The 12,690-nt window shown below is 43.9% G+C and overlaps 1 protein-coding gene across 1 annotated transcript in view; it reads left to right on the forward strand.

The window, feature by feature from the left end:
* Positions 1-7,758: 7,758 nt before the first annotated feature.
* PRICKLE1 (prickle planar cell polarity protein 1) overlaps positions 7,759-12,690 on the forward strand; it is a 64,173-nt gene continuing 59,241 nt past the window's right edge. The window contains exon 1 of the mRNA XM_068669391.1: positions 7,759-7,957. The gene's annotated coding sequence lies outside the window, so the exon portion shown is untranslated. The remainder of the gene's footprint in view (positions 7,958-12,690) is intronic.

The raw sequence follows: 12,690 nt of genomic DNA on the forward strand, positions 1-12,690 counted from the left end.
AAAATAAATCATGTTGCATTATAGGGAATCTCAAAATAATCTGAGGAGTCAGACAGTCCTGAGAAAATTCCTTTCCCAACAGTTTAAAATGACCAAATAATTCAGTGTGAATTTGCCAAATTCTGTTTCACTGACTCCAGCATTTAGATTTTCTGGAGTTTCTGTTAGATCAGGTTTAACTGTATAAAATGCATGCAAAGAAATGTAAGGCATATTTAGCTGACAAATCAGAAGACTTGATATATTTTCACGTCAACCTTGACAGATAGATAGGCAGTGCCTGAGAAAATGACACCTACAGAGGAACAAGGATGCCTTTCTACATCCAGAACCTCAGCCTACTTAATCGTTGACACTTCACAGAGGCAATTAATATACAACGAGCCTTTCAGGATGGAGAACGAAAAACTACGAAAATTTGGCAACACTCCCCTCTCAGTAGACCTAGAGAGAAACTTAGTTCTAAAGGGAGCTGTCAGGCCTGGAGTAAATTTTGTTGTGACACTGCAGGGAAGAGAATAAACCTGAAAAATGGATCAGTGCTTAATTACAAGCTGTTTGGGTTACATCTTCAGTGAAAATACTTAATATCTGAATCTGGCAAATACTGGGGGAAAAAAAAGAACAAGCATTCAAATTTTGCAAACATTTCTGATTTTCAGAAATGCTGCTCACTCATTATCCCTTTCCCTTCTGTTGGATTTCTGGCTCTTTACCATCTCTAAAAAACATCCTTTGATATATTTACTTGCATGTTTTATGTTGCTGTGAACTCCCATGCTACCAAGTTTAACAACTCAAATGTTTTCTGAAAATGCATTTCAAAGTCATTTTAAATTGCTAAAGGAAGCAGAATTTTAAATTTGTCTGCACACACGCTAGCAGCACAGCTCTTTTACCCCAATTGGCAACACAACCAATGTAGGGCGGTCTGCTACATGGAATGGAATTACATGGAATTTGAATAATGAATATCGAACACTGAAAACAAGATATGAATATAAAACATGGAGGGACTGCTTTTCAAAAACTATTTTCAAAATTTACTTTCAACAAACATTGAAGACCATTCACTTGTTGACACTTTATGTAAAGACCCAATAAAATGTATTTTGTCTAGCAGAGAGGAGACAGAAAAGAAATACTTCTAACAACATTACCATATTGGTCTAACATTAGAGGTCTAGCTAAAATGTCATTTAAATCTGAATCTCTTTGCCCTTATGATTAAACAAAATAAAAGTTATTTAGGAAAAAATGGTGATGGAATACATTTTCTCTTCATGTGTGTGTATATTATTTGCAAACTTTGCCTTTAACGGTTCTGAACTGATTGCTACAATATATGTTGTTGAGTCAAAAAGACTTTAGAAACTATGAGGCAAATCATACCTAAACCATAGCCCTAATCATAACTGAATGCATATTCCCAGTACATGAATTTCAAATCTATCTAAATATTTGCACTCTGCATATTACCACACTCATCCTATCAGCATCAAAACAATGTCATGTGAGGCTATTATTCGTAAGTAATAGATGCAGTCAGTTACATAGCTTGAATAGTGATTACGGCTAGAGAAGTTTCCATTCCTGGTGTTGAAAAATCCCCTTACTTGATCAGTCCTTTTGAAATATTTTGTTTATTTGAAAAAGAAACACAGCTTTTGCATTAATGACCTTCCAGTTTACTTCTCCAGATGGAGGAGCATTTTATTCCTTTAATTTTTTTAGCACAATAGTCAAAAAACACCAAACCTTTCAAGACAGCACTCACACAGTTTGGGTATCAGGCTTCACTTTTGCCTGACTCCAAATGACTGACAAATTAATTTATTAAAAGTGGTTTTGATGGAGATTAATGCTTATATTTTTATTGATTGATAGGGATGCTTGTTCTAGGTATATTACATTACTGAAGACAAAAGATTTTCCATTGATTAAAATGTCTAGCGGGTCAGGTCCTTTATTCGTGGAAGCAATATATCAATTAATAAAGTCAAAACTCCATAAAATTTGCAAAGCCAAATCCTTACATTAGGAAAAATTTTTTCCGTGCTAATTTTGAATCTAGATTCTGGATTCTACACTTAGAATGAAATAACACAATTAAGCTCAAGATAAATCTAGCATGGGAATTAAATATTTAAATTGTTTTTAGGAATGTGTTTTACTCTTTATAACACACTGATGGGTTTGTCACATAATAATGGAGGAGAGTAAAAACTACAATCGTAACAGCATCCCTGCTTCAGACAGAAATAATGCATGGGGAGAAATAGAAAATATTTCAGGCAGCAAATGTCATCTGTGTCCCCACACATGAATAAGCTCTAGCAGATTACACTTTTGTACAATCACTACTCAGTGCCTCAATCAGGATACTCACATTTTAATTTCAATTTGATTTAATTGCAAGAATTGTAATTTCAAAAGAAATTATCAGTACAGAATCCAATAGTATTTTATCTTAATTGCAGCTTATTCTTCATGTCATCTATTCTTCTCTGAAGATGATGAATAATTGATTACATGATTTGCCACAATTATTTGATGAATAATCAATGGGATTCAATCAATTTGTTTAGCGATTTTACTTTGCAATTTACATTTAAGTAAAAGATTAAGATCTCCTGCACAGTTAAATAACGAACTATGTTTAAATAACGTTAAAAGTGTAACACAGCGAAACAAAAGCTGATCTAGTTAGGGTTTGGTTTACACCAGTGTCATTATGGAGAAGGAAAAGGACAAATGGTGTGGAGTATTATACTTCTGACACTCTGGCTTCTCAAAGTGGAAATTTTAGGTAAATCAAGTTTATTGGCAACATCACAGGTCCTTAACAATAAAAAACACTTGTTGCCTTCTATCAAATCTTTTCTATGTAGTGCTTATAAATATGGGTTGGTCATATGAAATGGCTCATGACCAAACGTCTCAGTGCATGTGGGATCAGACATATGCTCTCATAACTGTTTCATCTCTCATAGCGGGGACAACAGAAGGCTGTTCACTCTTGTTATCTCCTGTGCAAACGGAAACGCCTCCAGGCAATGAAATGGCCACATTCCTGGGGAAAACGCTGTGAAAAAAAATCCATGGTAGCCTCATAAGTGTGCAGGTAGGAGTCTAATGCCTAGCAGTACTGGGAAACATGCTCAAAGGCCACCGGATTTCTCAGCCTTCATCTGGAACTAGAGAAATGCAGGGAGTTTTGGCATTATCTCTTGAACACAATTAGATTCATCTGAGACCACTCCAAAGGCAGAGTACAATCATCCACAGTTGGACCAGGAACAGAAATGTTCGGATGCCTTCCAAGAGCTGCTCCAAACATCACAGCAGCTAGCAGGGCTGACTCCAGCTCCGGTGGGAAGGAGAACAAGGCACAACAGCGGATCTCAGAAACACGACGGGGATTACTTACATGTATTGAAAGTGAAATGTTGTTCTTTTCATCTCAGTCAAATTGCCCATTTTATCCTAGTCCAGAGGAGATAACTAGGCTAGAAGAACTGACAGAAAAGTCTGTGATCAAAGGCAGAGCATGAAGCCTTCAAATAAGAATGATATTTTAGTCTGGGCAGGGAGGACAGAGAGAGTTAAGCAACTATGGAGGATGCCTGGGAATGAAACCCATAAGGGACTTCTTTTAGCAGGCCATGCAAGGATTCAATCGACTTTTAAACAGAGCTTATGAAGGACCATGTAGTTGAAAAAGTTTTGGAGCCAAGGGATAAGGCCAAAGCAAACAAAAAAAGCAAAAAAACAGCAGAGAGCTCTTACGCAGAAATGAAGGACTATTGTAAAAATGAGCCAAAAAAAGAGATGGTGTAGCCTGAAACAAGACATGAACTGGAAAACCTGAGAACGCACCCCCTCTCCAAAATGCAGGCCTGCATTCCAGCTTTGTCCTGAATCCCCACCAGGATGAAATTCCTTCCCTCTGTCCATGCTATACCAAGGCTTATGGGGGAAAAGAAATCCAACCGGGATGATGAGATGGAGTCCTAGCACTCCTCCGCCTATCCCTGCCTTGAATGGCTGGGGACAAGGTTTCCAACTAGCCTGCAAAGACCACCCAGCACTTGGAGTGGGTTTTATGGAGATTGTTGGGACTCCTGAGGACACAGAGGAGGAAAGTGGTGTGCCTGATAAGGTAGTGGGGAAAGCAACCCTCTTAAGCACTGACATTCTGAAAACTAACTATTAGCACTGCTTCATAAGACTGTTTTTGAGCCAAATCTATACAGCTGATAAAGAACATATTGCTAGGTATAAGCCAAAGAAAAGAGTTGGTTTGATAAGAATCAGCATTTGAAGGCTTATGCCTAATTGCTTCAGGCAGACTACATGACTTGATTCTAGTTAAACTGGCCCAGAAGCATCCAATGCAGAAACAGAACAAGGTGTTCTCAATAATATTAATAATTGATGTGCTTCTATATAGCTTTTTGGACAAAAGGGCTGCACAAATATTGTCTGTGCCTTACAGATCCCATGTCATGCAAGACAGTTATATTCTCTGCATGGAAACAGGGAGACCGTGGCATTCCTACTGCTACTTAGAAGTAAAAATAGGAAAAATGGCCATTGTACCTATTGTGAGCTCCCTTCCTAAAGGCACATGAAGAAATAAAGAGAAAGTATAAAATCCAATGTACAGCGTTGCAGAAAGAGAGCAGCAGTTACAGCATTGTTCTTCTCCAAAAGTCCCCAAATGAACCCAGAAGCTGACCTTCGCTCACACCACTGCAAAAAGTTAAAACAAAATGAAAGAATCCAATCTGATCTGACAAGCAAATAAATAAGTAAATAAATAAAGCCTCATCCCTAATCTGATGCTAATTTTGTTCTACATATAGAGTAAAACCACCGTGTAGGCACCTGTGGGGTGGCCTAATGCCAGTACAAACCCACTATGCTTCACTCAAACTCTCCGTCTCGAGGGATGGGTATTTCCTATTCCCCCATACTGTAACTGCTTTGGTAACTAGACATGTTTAGTCTGGCCTGTGTCATCTGTAGTGGCTGAATCCAAAATCTCTAGATCACAGGATCACATAACAATTAGAGTTGGAGAGGAAATCTGAAGGCCATCTTGTCCAGCCATCTCTTTCAAGCCTCAAAGCTACATCAGTGCTAGATGGTATTTCTGCTACCTAGCTAAGGAGCTATTCTTGTGCACCCACCCGCAGCTGCAGTTGTAATTTTCTACATGTGATTTACACAAGAAGGGTTTTGTGTGACTTCTCAGCTATCAAGGGTCAACTAGTCCTTTCAGATCTGAAAGCATGGGATACCTTAAGGGTAATAAGAAATGCTAAATGTAGTCACTGGAAGAGGCAAGACTGGAAAAGAAGGTCTTATGGATTGCTCTAGGCATTTCCTTCTGGGGTACCTGTGTGAATCTACACAGATACATTTTCCTCTTAAAAATCACACAACAACTCTTCACACTTCACTTTTTAAGAAAACCTTCTGCAACATAGGCTAAAAATTGCATTTTTCACATGAAATTCATGATAGCTGAAGTCAGCACGACTTTCTAGAGAAAAATCCTAAATTTGGAACATATTTTAAGATATATTTTCATATGTTAGATAAGTATTGCCCAGAGTTCCATGCAAGTCAGAGTTTCTACTATGTCAAGGTAACAAAACTGGGACTCAAGCCACTTTTAAACTTGCTTATTGTCAACTTAGATGTCTTTTCTTGCATAAATATTTATGAAATATTCAACAAGAATTTAAGACAGCTATTAAGACGAATAGCTATTCGTCTGAATAGCTATTTTAACCCAGGGCCTCTTTTCTGTGCAAGCTTTCCTTATAACGTCCCTCAACCCACTGCAGTAGACTCCATCTTCAAATTATCTGGACTTCAGGTCAAAGAAAAGTGCCTCCAAGCAAACAATGCAAACAGTACAGAAGGTAAGAATGCAACAAATCCAGGGGGAGCAGAGCAGCTCCCACAGAAAGTGCAAAAAGTTGTTTGAGAATATCATATCCCCTTCCTCAGTACTTGTACTTCTGGGTTGCATTTCTTCCCTGTTGTTGGTAGGGCTATGAGTGTATTTTCTCCCCTGTAAAAACACAATATCCTGTAGGTCCAAGAGAACTGTTTCATCACAGCTACAGTTGGTAGCTTGGACACGCTTTATTTCTGTCCCTATAGTGAGAAACAGAGCAGGCTGTAACACTATTAAAGCAGTTATGCTGGATTTGCATTGCAGACAAGGCTGTAGAGTGGGTAAATTACATTACTGTAGCAAACTTCCCAGCCTACCCATATGGTTAAGTAGAAACTGAGGGTTTATAGCTTAATTAGAGGCATTTGTGAGTGAGGATCAGATAAACAGATATACAACTTAAAAGAGTGCATTGGCCATAAATTCTTTCATTCCAGATTCAGATCTGCTAATATATGACTGTAAACACCTCTGACAAGGTTATTTAAAAGCCAAGCAATCTTATTTCCTATACCTTTGGAGCTTGAAGTGGGAAGGAGTAAATGACGGAAATCATGTAGTGCTGCAAGCACAGCCTAAACATATTTAGATCTTAGTGATAAGAGCTACAGAAATGCTCGAAGAGGTGGCATGGAAGAGCACGGGACAAAGGACAAGCAGAAGCAGAGCAGCAGGGGGGTGCAAGCAGCCCTTTTACCATCTTTGCTGTCCTTTTCTTCTTATTCCTTCCAGATTATTTTTTTTTCCACATTTCTGCTTGGTCCTTCATGTTTTCTCCTAAATTGTAAGAGACATCAGCATTCAGTCTGATGGAAGAAGTGACGGAGACCTCTGCTAATGAGGTGTCACCTGCCTGACCAAGTGTCTTTGCTTTCTCTCCGACAACGTCCACGCAGACGCAGTCTGGAGGTGCTCGTTTTCAGACTTGGTTAAGATTTAAAAGGAGATGTTGGACTGTGAGCTGGTGATGCTGCATGCAGACGGCGAGGAAGCAGGGCAGAGGGGCAGGGTGAGAACTGCCGCTGAGCCTTCCCAGGCGCTAAGTGGCTCTGACGCTCTCGCCTGCCATAGACTTGGAGCCTGGGGTCGCGGGCTAAGGCAGCTTCCCGTGAGGGCTGCGTTTTTGTTTCTTTTGCTACAGAAGGCCGGCTTTGACCAGATTGAATTCGAGATAATACACTTACTCCCCCAGCACAGGAAACCCCAATGTGCTTCAAGACACGAAGGGAAAGCTGTCATTTCCTAACCCCGAGACATTTCTTGGGTAGAGGCAAGAGAGGTGCTGCCGGCCGGCCGCACGCGTCCCAGCCTTGGGGAGAGCCCCTGTGCTTCCAACAGCACGGGTGTCTCACCAGGCAGGGACAACTTGTGACCCCAGCACCCCCTCATCCACCATCATCTGGCGGTGGCGTCCATCCCAAACCCCACAGACACCACCGCTGGACGGCCCCTCTGCTGCCCATCCTTCTACGGGGCTTAGGGACTGCGGGACCACTGCAGAGCCACGAGCGGGCTGCGGGTGACCGAGGCAAGCTCCGGCGGCCTGAACGGGGCCGGGGCTGGGCAGGACGGGACCGGGAAGGGGACCGGGAAGGAGCCCGAGCCCCCAGCCCCGAGCCCCCGGCCCCGGGCCCCGAACCCGCGGCCCCCGAGTCCGCGCCCCCGGAGCCGCCCCTCTCCCCGCCCCCTCCGCCTTGGCCCCGCCCCCCGGCTTTTCCCGACGGCGATTGGCGGGCGCGGCGGGCGGCAGCCAATGGGCGCGGCGGAAGGCGGCCGCCGCCGTCCCGGGCGCGGAGCGGCGGAGCCCCATTAGGGCGGGGAGCGGCGGCGGGCAGCGGGCACTCGCGGCGGGGGCGGCCGGCGGCTCGGCTCGGCTCGGCTCGGCTCGGCTCGGCTCGGCTCGGCTCCCGACGGCACGGCACGGCACGGTCCCAGCGCGCTGCCTCCCCCGCTGTCAATGCGGGCGCCCCGGCGCCACGGGAGGTAAGCACCGGGCAGCACCGGCACCGGCAGCGGGGGGCGGTGGTTGCGGAGCGCTCAGGGTCCCGCCGGGACCGGCCCGGGGCTGACAGCGGCATCCCCCGGCGGCAGCCGTCCGGGGTAACCCCGCTGCCGGGAGCGGGTCCCGTCCCTCTGCAGGGACGCTCGATGACTTTTTTTCCTTTTTTTTTTAATTTTATTTTTTTTTCTCCGTTTTTATTTTTCCTTTTTTATTTATTTCCTTTTTAAATTTTACTTTTTTTCCTTTTATTTCCTTTTTTCCCTTTTCCTTTTATTTTTTTCCTTTCCTTTTATTTTTCCTTTCCTTTTATTTTTTCTTTTCCTTTTTATTTTTTCTCCTTTTTACTTTTATTTCCTTCTCCCTTTTTTTTTTATCCTTTCTCCTTTTCCCTTTTATTTCTTTCCTTTTATTTATTTTCCTTCCTCATTTAACGAAAATCCATCAGCTTCCCCCCACCGGGGTGCTGCGAGCTCCGTGTCCCCCCATACAACTTGTCCCCCCTCCGCTGCGGTTCATGGGGTGCGCGGGGCACCCTATAGGTTACCGCCGGTATCCTACACCTTGAAGCCTATAGGGGCGTCGGGGGGCAGCGGCCCCACAAGTTGGCTGGTTGCGGTGCTGGGCAGGCTCCGAGCGGTGTGCCTTGCGTGGCAGGCTGCGGGCTGCTTTGGGACGGGCTCCTTTGGGATGGACTGCTTTGGCCCCATGAGCTCTGGTGGAGCACCGGGATGTGCTGGTGGAAGGCGTTTGGCCCCTCTGAGCTGTGGTGGAGCAGCGCAGGGGGTGGCGTTGCTCGGATCAGGGCAGGCTTGGAAAGAGGAGGATGGCAGGGATGCTGGCTGCGGTGACAGATCCTCTTCTCCTGAGCCCCGGCACCAGGACAGCTTATGGGACTGGTTACCCACAGGGCACAGAGCTGCTCCTGCTGGATAACAAAAGGGGCTGCGAAGAGCGAGCCCAGATCGCTCGTATAGGAACGTTACCGTCGGCCGGGCAAGGTGTGCGAGCGGGGACCTTACAGGGTTAATAGCTGAGCTATTAAGATTGGAGTCAGATGTGGGTAAAAGCAACAGGAGAGTCTGGTTTTTCCCTAATATCCTGTACTATGATAACTCTGAAGAAGGTAATTGTTTAGGGGGAAAAAAAAAATCTGTTTCAATTTAAGATTTATGAAGCAAGAAGAGCCTTACGTAAACACCAGAATCCTTTTCTTGTTTAGAAGGGCAAGAAATGGCCAGAAAATGTCAGCCCAACTTGAACGTGGAAGAGCACAAACTATGCGTGGATTTTCATGCGTGTGTGCAGGAATGCTCCTAATGGCACTTCCCACCGGTCCCCCTGCATCTTACGGGGACAGGGGCATTAACAGGGACTCGTGGAAAATGGCTTCTGTGCTTTATTTCTCTAGCAAACCGGTTCTTTCGAGCACTTAAGGCATTTGGGGTACACGAGCAGAAGACAGCAAGTGTCCTCCGAAGGAGGAGAAACGGGGCGCAGGAGGGGGGAGCTGGGTTTTACTTCCATACCTAATAAGTTGGGAATGTAAATTTGTATACACGACGGAGATCTGAAGAATGACTTGGCACACTAATGACCTGGCTTTTCAGAACTTCAAGAGTTTGGTCTGTCTCCCCCTATGGTTATAATAAGAGATTAAATGCACTTGGCATATTTAATTAATTAGCATATGAAAATCAGATGGCTTTGACTTTGTCATTGTTTTCCTGTGAAACTTTTCTATGCTAATGAACGTCTACGTTTTACAGAGGAATTTAAATGGCTTTGGTTTGTATTATGCCTCTGCAGATTGCTTGGACCCCTTGTAATGCTCCAGCCTCTGTATCCCAGCCAAAAAACCCTTTCCCTTTGTAACGTGGCTCTTGCATAATGCATTGTCAGCGGCTGCTGTGTGCCGCTTCTGACAGAGCGGACCGAGAGCTGCACTTCGGTGTAAGGGCTCTGCCTGCTCAGGCGCTGAGCCTCCTCGTTCCAGAGGTAACCAGATGCGATGGTGGAGGCCCTCTAAAACAAACAAGCTGGGGTTTGTTTCCTTTCTGCCACTACGCTGTCCTCCTGCAAGGAGATCCCTGCTGGGGCTGAGAGGGGGGGTTATAAAAGAGCATGCTCTGAGGCATCGCTTCTATTTATTTTTATCATGACAGTGATCCCCAAGTGCTCCTAGGAAACTTGTTCAGTGATCTTGTATTGCATTAAGAATACTTGATGATAAGATGGGTGTGTAACGACCAAGTGGCTTGTATCAGTATTAATTTCCCTCCCTTGTATCGAGGATGAAGCTCCAGTTTGGCCAGCACTGTTTTCTCCTCATGCTTTCTTAAACAGAGGTAAACTCGAGGTTAGCTCTGTCCACTGGTATATGCTCGTTGTAAGCCCTGCACGCCTAGGTCCTGCTCCTGGAAGTGTTTACAGAAATGAGTAGCTTTTACTTGTAAGCCTGAATTGTTTGGATTAAGAGTTGTCTAATGGGAAGAACCAGCTTGGAGAGATATAATGCAGCAATCCCTCATCTTCCCCCTCCCACCTTATTGCTGAAGAGTGATGGGAAGAAACGTGTTTTACAAGTCATAGCACACTGAAGTTGTGACATTTCTGGCAAAAATACCAAGACAGACTATCACATCACTTCACAATTTGCCAAAATTACATGTTTTTTACAGAAACAACTCCTTGGCTGCTGCTTCGCTATCAGAAGGATGTTTCCGGTTACTGAAGCAAATTTCTCAAGTGATCTGCCATGATTCTTCATGTCTTGTTTGTTTATGTTGTGAACCAAATACGTGGCCCTTTTTTGGGGGAGGAAATTGAGCAAACGATCCCCATGTGAGCTGACAATTCTCAAGCATATCCTTGTGCGAGGGGATTTCTATTTTATTTTTTTTAGTGCACAAAATGAGTGAAGTGCTCAGGCACAGGAGGCATGAGCCAACACAAACACTTCCAGGATTTCTAAAATATCTGCAAATGGCAGCTTCTTGCTCGTTCACCTTTTCTTGGAGCTCTGCCTGGAAGGCTGACTTCTTGAAAGTTCTTAACTGCAGCCGTAAGATTGGTGAGCTGCTCTTCAACATCATTGTGAACCTATCGGGCTCAGAGTGTTTTTCTAGCTCGTACACCCGTGGTAGACAGCCTCCCAGGCAGGCCTTTCATTTCCAGTGGATTACGCATCAACAAAAGCTGGAAGTGTGTTATTTCAGTTGTTCTGTACTGAAGTCATGTACTCCTGTCTAAGATTCGTGTTAGAAACGTTGATTTATGGCACCCAATAGCTCGTGCTGTTCAGCCTTGTGTGCCTCTCTCCATTTTCCTTCCCTCTGTGCCGCCCCCTCCTTCGCTCTCCAGTTCTACCAAGTTGGCTGATAAAAATGTTATGGAGTGGGCTTATGGATTTATACCTGCTACAATTTTACTTGGTTGCCCTCTTTTTTATCAGAGCACAGATCCCACAGCTTGCAATTACGGTCCTTGACTTCACCAATTCTCTTTCTTTTGAAATGTTTCCAGTTACACAATATTGGCTTCGTGGAGCAGCCACATGCCAAAAAGCATTGCCAACTGCCTTCCAAATATTGAAACGTGATTGCTTTGCTTTTTGAAAATAAATTTTGTTTCCTGTGATGTTTTTATAATCGCTTTTTTAGCTTGTTTGCTGTCTAATCTTGCATCCACTGGCCCCAGTCTTAATATTATATGACCTCCGAAGTAGGTTTCTCTGATGGCAATGCACCAAATTCAAAGTCTAATCTTTGTGTTAATGTAGCTTATACGAAAGCTCTAGCTTCTCCCAGGATTTGATCACTGATTTGTATAATTGCAACCAGCGTGATTAAAAATCTGCATGTCAATACTGTGATGCTTATAACAAAACCTACAGAAGCTTTTGAAATGGGATGATGTTAGTCCTTAAAAAAGGAAAAAAATGAAGTGACTCTGTCTAGGTTCCTTCATTTCTGAAGGTGTTTAAGTGTTCTCAAAAGGAAGTAACAGATGCAGCTATGAATATAGCAACATAGGCTTCAGGGCTGCACCACCGTGCTGGGTGGTACAACTCTCCATCCATCCTCTTGTGCTGCAAGAAAGCTGCATCTTCTCTCGCTAGCCTTTACGCCTGCATTTTTCGTTGCAGTCACTTGAACAGTGCAACTGAATTTCTAAAGGTATTCTGGACAGATACTGCTATGCCCCTCCTCGAAGCACACATCTTTTCGGTATTGCTCCCGCGAGGAATATAAACCTCCTTCAGCACAAGCCCTACAATTTTTCAGCTTTTCCCATTTTACCCTCCCATGATCTCTTCATTAATGGAGTACCTGTGTGACGGGGATCGTGCTGGCTCAGCAAGAGCCTGCCTAGCTGCACAGGCACTCTTGCTCAACCAGCTGATCTCGCTGGCTAGTCAGACACTGCCCTCACCCATGGCCCATTTCTCTTGCAACACAAATGCACGGTAACCATGGTACAAGTTTAAAGCCTCTTTGCACTTTCAAGTGTGGATCGACTTGTCTAACCGCAGCAAAAGCCGAGTGGTTTCAAAGTACATTAAAAATTAGTGCCTGATTAGCGAAGGTGTTTTTTAAAGAGCTCTTTTTGTAACCCGGTGCTGTAGTTAATAAACCAGAAGTTTGTACGTGTTTGTGTAAAGAAACTGCATGTGTTTTGTGTGCTTGCTTACCATGAAAGTATTTTGACTTTATTT

The sequence above is a fragment of the Anas acuta genome, chromosome 1 (genome assembly GCF_963932015.1).
Source record: "Anas acuta chromosome 1, bAnaAcu1.1, whole genome shotgun sequence".
Classification (NCBI taxonomy): Eukaryota; Metazoa; Chordata; class Aves; order Anseriformes; family Anatidae; genus Anas; species Anas acuta.